Raw genomic sequence first — 11192 nt, 5'->3', positions numbered from 1 at the left:
GATTATGGGATACTGAGAAGCCTCATGACAAAACTTCTGCAAACTGAAAACCCTGGGATGCCAGTAACATACCAGGGTGAAAGTCCAAAAGCCTCAGAACCAGGAAAGCCAATGGTGTATTTCTCAGCCCCAGGCTGAAGGCCTGGAAATCCAGGGGGGCTGTCGGTGTAAGTCCCAGAGTCTTACGGCCAGAGAGTCTGGAGTTCTCATGTCCAAGAGCAGGGAAAGAAGGGTGTCCCAGTTATAGGAGGGAGACAGAGAAAATTTGCCTTTTTGTTCTTTCTGGGCCCCCATTCAATTGGATGGTGCCCACCCACATTGAAGGCAGATCCCTCGCACTTGGTCCACTAAGTTACATACCAATCTTTTCTTGAAATGCCGTCACGGTCACACCTAGAAACGATGCTTTACCAGTTCTTTGGGTAGTCCTTAATCCAGTCAAGTTGACACTTAAAATTAATGATCACAATCAGGTTGCCTCAAATTACTCTTTTATGTCCTTTGAATAAATAATAATAGTAAAAAAAATTTTTTAATTAGCTTTACTTTTAATAATATAAATTAAAATGCAATATTAATCTTAAGCGTTTTAGACATTTTAAATAATTAGAAAGAAGTATTTCCCAGGATCTGATTAGAATGTTATGCAATTTCCTAATATGAATTAAACCTCACAACTAATTTGACTATGAAGAGATTGGAAACCACACATGGATTAATCACTTTTGGGGCTGAACTCTGAAGGGCTGAGGCATTTTCTGTGGAATTCTATATTTTTGGGGAGCAGGAGAGTGAGAAGAGGAAAAGATGGAGAGAATAAAACAAAACAGAGATAATAATGAGACCTGAAATTATCTACCCCTACTTGCCGCCTGGACACAAAACCAAAACCACAAGTTGTTGTCTATATTAGCATGAGTTTGTTCTGTTCCTCTCTTTATTAGCATGACTTTGCCATTTCTCTGTTTTCATTAGCATGACTTTATTTTTCTAGGAATCTTCTGCCCAGGCAAATTATTTGATTCTTAATTATAAGAACTTGCAGAAAGTCTTATAAATTCTTCAATGAAAAATGCAAACAGACAGTTTATTTTGTTCTAAAATTTGTTGAATTCCTCATCTCACAATCTAACTCTGCTATTACTGCCACCCCTGGACTATGGTATCATGATTCTTTCCCAATCTTAATCAAACCCTATTTAAAACACCTATGTTAAAACACCTATGTTAAACCAAACATTCAATTCTAAAAGAATTCTGTCTTTGCCTTCTTTTCCAGACACTGAAATCTTTTTGAGGTGTCTTCTCCCCGTTAAAAGAAAAAACATAGACAAAATACATTTAACATAATTTATTTGAGCAAAGAATGATTCATAAATTGGGCAGCACTCAAAATCAGAAGATTCAGAGAGCTCCATTCTGCAATGTAGTAAGTGAGTTTTTAGGCCGAACATAGAAATAAAGTACAGAAATAGCTTGACTGGTTACAGCTAGGTGTTTGTCTTTCTTGGACGTGGTCTGATCAGCTGGCTGTCTATGACTAGGTGAAGCAAGGCTGCTTGTGATTGGCTGAGACCTAGCTATCAGTTACAAAATATATATATATACACTGCTGAGTTAGGCTTTGGTTTGTTTATACGCTAAGTTAGATTGTAGGTAATTACATAGAAACTCAAACTATGGGGACAGTCTTAAACCAATGACCTCTTGCTTATTTAATGTGTCTGAGCATGGTAAGCTGTATACGCAGTTTTTTTCATGTCGATGGGATGTGTTTGGTAATATTTGGGAAGTAAGAATTTAATAATCATTATGAATTTATCCACATTGGTGGAATTGAAAATAGCGTATAAACAGCAGCAATAAAAAAAAAAGAAGCTGAAGAGAATAAATAGGAGAAAAACCTGTCAGAATAAGCTTAAAATGAAAAGAAAGAGGGGGGAAACGTAATTATGGAACTGATAGAAAAGGAAGAATAAATAGAAATGTAGATGTTACCTCAGATAAATGATCATGGTAGTGAAACAAGATGATAGAATATTTAGACATGTTCCTTGTACATTGGGAGAAGTCAGCAACTAGATGCATATAGCTATAAGGATGGTAGTTTCTATCCAATTTCATCTAAAATGAAAATATGACCATGTCGGTTTCATTCTTAATATTTCTGTAGCTTTTAATTGTGCTTATGATACAACAAATAGAAATTCTTAATGTAACCTGTGTGATCTTATGTATCTTTAAAAGATCTTATTTTTAGCCATTATTTATCTCAATCACTTGTTATTCTTCCACACTACTTTTTTCTCAGTTCCTCAGGTGTTCTGGGTATCTATCACAGCAAGTAATTTTGTATTAATCTACTTTGATATTCATTGCTTATCTTGGTACAAAGCAAGTTGTATGAAGGCAAATTATATGTTTCGTTCATAATTGAATAATTGTTTCCAACATGTGGCAGATACTTGATTCTTAAGCAAACTAATGTATATCCAGAAGAGTGTTATATATGGATTGCTTTTAATACTTTCAAGAACTGGCAAAACTAATCAATGATGATAGGCATTAGAAAGCAGTTGCCTTTTTCTGATGAAGCAATTGAATGGGCATGAGGAAACATTCTGAGTTCATGGAAATATGAGGCTATTGGTTACTTGAAAGTATTCTTTTGCGAAAACACATCAAATTTTATATTTATGACATGTGAATTTCACCATATAAAAATTGTAGTTAAATACAAGGCAGATATGACCAACACTTTTTGAGCTATATACTTTGGAACCATAATATCACTTAAGGCTATTTTAATCCTTCATATATTTACACATGTATTAAACATATATTTATTGGTTAGGTACCTCATGCGCTTATCTATGAAGAAGATATGGATAGTCTGTGTCTTTGTAGAGAATAGAGATGAAAGGAGCTGAAAGCCATTTTATGGGGTCTCATGGAATGTTTCATGGTGATTAACAAGGAAAGCCTGTAAAGATAAAGCCCTTAGCCCTTCAAATACAATTCAACTTGATGACATAATTCAGTTAATTATAAATTATATGCTATGTGGTTTTAATATTATGAGTTATATTATAAATTGTGTGCTGTCTAACCATAGAAAATATAATTTTGGTTTAAAACATTAGAATCAAAGACCGTTATTGAAAAATGTTAAATGTCTGCTTAAAATTGTTATAATACACTGGTTCCTTTTCCTGTTATTATTAATATATTGTTCCATATCAACTCATTTCATTCCACTCCCTCAAATGTTTGAACACTAAACATAACAGAAGATACAGTACCGAAAAAAGAAGAATGAGTAAAATATTAAACTTAATGTTAGGTGGTATATTGTTTAATATAGGTCCTCCAAAAGATTGTTGTGAAACCAGGCTGAATGAAACTTAAGTGAAGGAAGTTCCCAAATTATGTCTCCACAATTCTAAAACATACATTCTTACATAATTTTTAAACTTATAACATGGGTATACACTCATGTTAGTAAACATTAGAGAAATTAGTTTGGGATTAAATATATGTTTCTAGGACAAAAGAATAGATTAAAAGATAAAATAAGAAAAAATATAAGGAAATTTGCAATATTATTTTATTTTTTTAATGTGCAGTGTGCTAAACATTTTCACATGTAATTCCTATGAAGTTTCCAACAATGGCTAACATATCAGACATGTCAATATAAATTAACTCACACATCTAAATTATTGAATTAGTAAATGAGAAAGTTCATAATCTGAACTATATCTCAATTCTAAGTCTTTTACTCTTTCAAATTCATCATATTATTGAGGTAACCAAAAGGTATACAGGTTTCTTCTATAGTCAAATTAAAATATTTGCCAACAAATGTACTCAAAAAATCTAGTTTCTACATTTGTCTAAATTGATCTTGAGTTATTCAGAAACCACTTATCCTCTATGTAGGAGTAACTTTAGACTGCTGCAATAATACAAACTGTTCCTCTCTGCAGTACTCAAGTTTTCAAGTAAAAGGCTTGAGTTTTAAATTTCTCTTTCTTTTCAAAATACAGTCAGTAGTAAACAAAAGGAAAAAGGATATAATAGTTTGCTATGGTATTGGAAATAATGACTTCTCAGATTGCCTAGATATTCTCTATTTGGCTCTTACATTTTAATAGATGTCCATTGTCTGCTTGATCACTGCCCAATCAGCCGACATTTGCGGTGATGACAGTGGTTTGTGTCACCTGGGTTATTTCTCTTTCTACTTGCCAGTACCCAGCAGATCTACTTGGCTGCTTTGCCTTTTTCCCCAACTCCTCTTGGCATATATGTAGAGTATTCTTCACACATAGTGTCCAGGTTTTATTTTATTTTATTTCTTTTTTAAATATAACAAGGAGCAGAAAATATTTATTGATTTTTGAGACATGGTCTTGCTTTGTTGGCCAGGCTGGAGTGCAGTGGCATGCTTATATCTCACTGCAACCTTGAACTCCTGGGTTCAAGTGCTCATCCTGCCTCTACCTCCCTAGTAGCTAGGATTCCAGGTGTGCACCACCAAGTCCAGCTACTTTTTTTGTTTTTTTTTTTTTAATGAGAAGGGGATCTTACTATATTGCTCAGGATAGCCCAAGTTTTATTCTGATTTCCATTTGTTCTTGAACTAGAACAAATGACCTCTTCTGGCTTCTGAGGATCCACTGTGACAAATGTCTCCTGAAAACTCCCTCAACTGGTTTTTCAGATGCTTCTAAGTCTATTCATGTTAGAATAGCATCAAGAGTCCGTCAGGAAAAATAAACATCATCTTCTTTCTGCCTAATCATAGACAGCATTAAGTTTATTTTGCTGTGTTTGGAATACAAATATAGAGTGTGATAAAATGTCCACATGTTTAAGGTCTTGCAAATTGTATTGTTTCTCTAAAGCCATCCCCTTTCTAGGCTCAACCTCAAGGTAGAGGAGTGGGAGGGAGGCTTGCTACTGTTTCCTCTGTCATCTACCACAATCTCTCCTTAGAGAAAGTAAATGTTTCTTCTTCTTACCTGGTTATCCTTTAAGTAGTACTCTGTAATCTAATCTGTGATGCCTGCCTCTTGATAAATTAAATAAGATGATAAAGGAATCCTTTTTAAAACCAATCTTTCTTCCTGTGCTTGCCTTGAGAACTTATAAAATTCTATTTTGAATTTTCAGAAGCTGAAGATTAACCTAGTATTTCTATTTTTACTAATGCTGCAGAAGTCGTTATCACTACCTATTTCCTCCAAGTTTCTCTTTCTCCTACTCAAAATTACATAGAATCCTTGTATTGAAGATCATTCCAGCAGAAATGTAAAGGAACAATGCGGCTATCCTTGTCTTATAGACTTGGATGATTATATAGGTTACATCTGCAGATAACTGTGAATTTCAAGTAGACGGGAAAATACACTAGAGCATATGGTGTATTATAGTGGAGCACAATAGAGTAAAAAATTTGCAATATATATATGAAGATATTTAGGGAATAAAGTGTGCTTTCTGGAATATTGCTACTTCTTAGTTCTTGTGACGATAATATCTACTTTTTTTCTGTAATTGCTGCTCAATTAAAAGTGTGGTGACTTCCATAAAGATGAAATTTTCTTTTTGCTAGTGCCATAGCTTTATCAAAGTGAAGAAACTTTCACTTAGGTGAAATCTCTCCAAATTAGAATTAATAAATGCGCTTATGGATGAAGAAAAGAATAGAAACAGGAAAAATAGTAAATAACAGAAAGAGGAGGACATGAAAGAGTTAAAGTTCAGCTAATAAATTCTAGTAATAAAATCTAATTTATTTGAAGCCATTCCTTGCAGAACTTGGATGAATGGTTCCACGTAAATTTGTATGCTGAATGTAGTGCATGCATTTTCTTCATATTTAATTCATATTCCCGCTGCTAATTTTGAGAGAAGAAATTCAATGATGAGGGATTCTTTTAAAGTTATTTGAATTTAAAAATGTACATTAATAATATGCTGATAAATATTAAAAAATTTACTGCAGTAGAATTGAGATAATTTTATGATAAAATAATTACTTACTACTTTGGGACAAAATGTCACAATTTGAGACCCAAATTGTACAAACAATTATCATCAAGTGGCACTATTTGAGAAGTCCTGATTTTGGTATTGTATTTTGACCTGCAATTAGAAAGCATTATTTTCTTAGAATTTGATATCAATGTAATATTTTATATCACTACAATATTAGCATATAAAATCATAAACTTGAAATTACATAAGTATGTAAAATGAAGAGTGTCAATTCAACAAATCATAATTAGATACCTAATATATGTCAGGTAGAGTGTTAGAAATGAGGAACATAAAAGGATGGATCAAACCTAATCCCTTTGCACTTCAAAAGCTTAAATATATTGAGGAAAAGAGATACTGGTAATGAATAATATGATAACTGTAATTCACAGAAGAACAGGGATGCTATAATAGGGATAGAAGAAAATGATACAGGTACAGAGAAGGAAGAGATTGATTCACATATTTTGTCCCTTGTTTATTTTTTGTACCACACATTGTGTGGTAGGAAACATGCAAAAAACTTTGCTTTCATGGGAGACATTAGTATGACATATTAGCTTACAGATGCAGACTCTAATATATTACACCTGATTACCAGCACAAAACTAGCTTTTGATACTCCAAAAATGAAACTGGAGGAAAAAACTGAATATGCATGGTTCAGATCAAAGTTATTTCCATACAAAGGTCACTGAAGAACTTTAAGATCAATGTATTCTCCTTAAAACTCTGCCCAAGATTTTGAGACTTGTTTGCTAGCATATCAAAGAAAAAAAATTCATGAGGGTATTTGTGGATAGTAAAGAATTTAAATTGATTATTTTACATGGAAAATAAATATGTCCTATCTTCTACCACTTTCTCTTTCAAGTTCAACTCCAATTACAAACCTTTCACCTTAGGAAATCATAAGTTAAATAGAATATATTTCGCATATTTTCTATGCATTCCACTGGGAGTTTTTCTCTTGGAATCTCTTTTCTCATCTGAAATGCTCTAATACAGTTTAAAAGACCACCTGTGAGACAGTGGTAGTTGGTGCTGGGATATAAATGGGGGGAAATTTTTTAAAACATAAATATTTATCAATATAAATCCCATGTTATGAAATAATGTGAGCAAGCAGCAACCAGAGTAATTCTACTTCAAATAGAAGCATCCTCTTGAGGTAACAAAAGTGTGGATCTCTTTTACAGAATCAACTAATTCTAACCTTCCAGAGAGATCTCCTGGGATTGAGAGGTGAAGCCAGCTGGATATCTGGGTCAGGCAGGGACTTGGAGAACTTCTATGTCTAGCTAAAGGATTGCAAATGCACCAGTCAGTGCTCTGTGTCTAGCTAAAGGATTGTAAACACACTAATCAGCACTCTGTATAATGGACCAATCAGCACTCTGTAAAATGGACCAATCAACAGGATGTGGGTGGGGTCAAATAAGGGAATAAAAGCTGGCCACCTGAACCAGCAGCAGCAACCTGCTAGGGTCCCCTTCCAGGCTGTTGAAGCTTTGTTCTTTTGCTCTTCACAATAAATGATGGAGGTCTGCAGCTTCATTCTTGAAGTCAGCAAGACCACGAACCCAGTGGAAGGAAGAAACTCTGGACACTTCTGAACATTGGAAGGAACAAACTCTGGACACACCATCTTTCAGAGCTGTAACACTCACTGCAAGGGTCTGCAGCTTCATTCTTGAAGTCAGTGAGACCAAGAACCCACAAGAAGGAGTACATTCTGGACACACTTTGGCAACCACGAAGGGACTATCACCAAGTGGTGAGTACCATTGGATCCTATTCCTTTAAAAGCCAGAGTAAATTTAAAACCTACAATTGATAATTGAAGGTCTTCTTCATGACCCTATAATACTCCAATACCACTGTGTTGTCAGTGTAAACAAGGGTGTAGCCCGAAAGCACTGAGGCCACTGACAACCCGTAGCCTTCCTATCAAACATTCTTAACTGAGCAGGTTTCCTAACATCGAATCTTAATTAATTACCATATAAAGGTCCAACCAGATCTAGGAGGAACTCCCTTCAGGACAGGAGGATAGATGGTTCCTCCTGGGTGATTAAGGGAAAAAGACATAATGGGTATTCAGTAAGTGATAAGGAAACTCTTGTAGAAGCAGAATTAGGAAAATTGCCCAATAATTGGTCTGCTCAAATATGTGAGTTATTTGCACTCAGCCAAACCTTAAAGTACTCACAGAATCAGGAAGGAGCCATCTATACCAATTCTAAGTTAATGTGGACTGAATGAAGTCTTATTAATAGCAAAGAATAATTGAAATCCCAAACTTACAAGGCTTTCAACAAAAGTAAAGTTTGCTAAAAGTTAACAGTGTAACATGTGTTATCCTAACTTCTAATCTTATGTAAATCAGACACTATCAGTGTCCCTCAAAGCTCAAATCCATCAGCTCAGAGCCATGCAACTAGTACCCCCACTTACAGGGTTAGGAATGGTCACTGCTACAGGAACTGGAATACCAGTTCGTTATCCTACTACCACACACTCTCAGAGGATTTCTTAGGCAGTTTGCAAGAAATAACGAAACCTATCCTTACTCTACAATCCCAAATAGACTCTTTAGCAGCAGTGACTCTCCAAAACCTCCAAAGTCTAGACCTCCTCACTGCTGAGAAAGGAAGACTCTGCACCTTCTTAGGGAAAGAGTGTTGTTTTTACACTAACCAGTCAGGGATACTACAAAATGCTGTCCGGCATTTACAAGAAAAGGCTTCTGAAATCAGACAATGCCTTTCAAACTCTTATACCAATCTCTGGAGTTGGGCAACATGGCTTCTCCCCTTTCTAGGTCCTGTGACAGTCATCTTACTATTACTTGCCTTCAGGCCCTGTATTTTTAACCCCCTTGTCAAATTTGTTTCCGCTAGAATAGAGGCCATCAAGCTACAGATGGTCTTAAAAATGGAACCCCAAATGAGCTCAACTAACAACTTCTACCGAGGACCTCTGGACCGACCCACTGGCCCTTTCACTGGCCTAAAGAGTTCCCCTCTGGAAGACACTACAATTGCAGGGCCCTTTCTTCGCCCCTATCCAGCAGGAAGTAGCTAGAGCAGTCATTGCCCAATTCCCAACAGCAGCTGGGGTGTCCTGTTTAGAGGGGGTATTGAGAGGTGAAGCCAGCTGGGTTTCTGGGGCGGGTGAGGACTTGGAGAACTTTTGTGTCTAGCTAAAGGATTGTAAATGCACCAATCAGCACTCTGTAAAATGGACCAATCAGCACTCTGTAAAATGGACCAATCAGCACTCTGTAGAATGGACCAATCAACATTCTGTAAAATGGAACAATCAGCACTCTGTAAAATGGAACAATCAGCAGGATGTGGGCAGGGCCAAATAAAGGAATAAAAACTAGCCACCCAAGCTAGCAACAGCAACCCGCTCGGGTCCCCTTCCATGCTGTGGAAGCTTTGTTCTTTCGTTCTTCACAATAAATGTTGCTTCTGCTCTCTCTTTAGGTCTACACCACCTTTAAGAGCCATAACATCCACCACAAAGGTTTGCAGCTTCATTCTTGAAGTCAGCAAGACCACAAACCCAGTGGAAGGAAGAAACTCTGGATACATCTGAACATCAGAAGGAACAAACTCTGGACACACCATCTTTAGGAGCTATAACACTCACCACGAGGGTCTGCAGCTTCATTCTTGAAGTCAGTGAGACCAAGAATGCACAAGAATGAATAAATTCTGGACACAGGGTCATGGAGGATGGAAGGCAGGACTAGATTGTAGCTCTGTACAGAGCAGCATGTAGAGGCTTGCATTGTGAATTTTAGCTCCAAATTGACTGCAATAACAAACCAGCAATCCTGAGAGGACTCACAGACCCTCAAAAGGAAGCAGACTGCTCCTGCAAGATCTGGGAGCCCCCCAAATACTGTAAGTGCCCCAACTGTGGAAGAGGGAAAGGGAGAACCTCCTCTCCAGAACACATACCCCACTGGAGAAGCTGAAGCTCTATTTGTGGGAGCAGTTTGTAACTTTACCTGAAGCTGAGTCAGGTTAGAGAGCTAACTGAAATACATGGGTAGAGGGAGCAGCAGAAAGGCCGTGGGAACTCGCTGGGCCCCCAAGCAGCCCATTCCTGCCTGGCACCACAGAGATCCATTGGGAGGGTGGCCAGAGGAGCAGGACATAAAATCTTCACAGGGAGAAGGAATTCTCTAGCCAAAGTCTGTAGCAATTTGAACAGGGGAAGCAACCTCCTGGCCAGAATTCAGGGGTGGGCAAGAAACCAGCATGCAGTCTTCACCGGTTGGGGAAGAATAAAGCCCTTTTCTTTTGCAGCTGGGAGGTGGATAGCATCAGGCAAGTTTTCAAGCCCATCTCACCTTCCACCTGGAAACAGACTTGGGGATGTTGGGGGAACACAGTGGGAGTGAGACTGACCCTTTGGTTTGTATGGGAGCTGGGTGAGACCCATGACTGCCTACTTTCCTAATTCCCTCAAAATCTGCATGACTCAGCAGAGGCTGCCATAATCCTCCTGGGTACACAGTGCCAGTGACCTGGGAATCTTACCCTCATCTGCCACAGCAGTGGCAGCAAGACTCACCCAAAGAGAGTCTGAGCTCAGACACACCTAGCTCTGCCCCCACCTGATGGTTCTTCCCTACCTACCCTGGTAGCAGAAAACAAAAGGCATATAATCTTGGGAGTTCTAAGGCACCACCCACCACCAGATCCTCTCCATACTACCACAGCTGATGCTCTCTGGAAAGTGTCACCTCCCAGCAGGACACCAACCAGCACAAAAATAGAACATTAAGCCACCAAAGCTAAGAACCCTCATGAGTCTGTTGCACGCCCCGTTACCTCCATGGGAACAGGAACTATTATCCATGGTTGAGATACCCATAGTTGGTTCACATCACAGGACTGTGCAGACAACTCCCAGTAGCAGCCTAGAGTGGGGTAGACTTGCTGGGTGGATAGACTCAGAAGAGAGACAACAATTACTACAGTTTGGCTCACAGGAAGCCACATCCATAGGAAAAGGAGGAGAGTACAACATCAAGAGAACACCCCAGAGACAAAATAATTTGAACAGCAGCCTTCATCCCTAGACTTTTCCTCTGACAGAGCTTACCCAAATGAGAGAAATCA

Source organism: Rhinopithecus bieti, unplaced genomic scaffold, assembly GCF_001698545.2.
Source record: "Rhinopithecus bieti isolate Rb0 unplaced genomic scaffold, ASM169854v2 scaffold_9373, whole genome shotgun sequence".
NCBI lineage: Eukaryota > Metazoa > Chordata > Mammalia > Primates > Cercopithecidae > Rhinopithecus > Rhinopithecus bieti.
The sequence above is the reverse complement of the archived record's forward strand: the minus strand, read 5'-3'. Positions refer to the sequence as shown.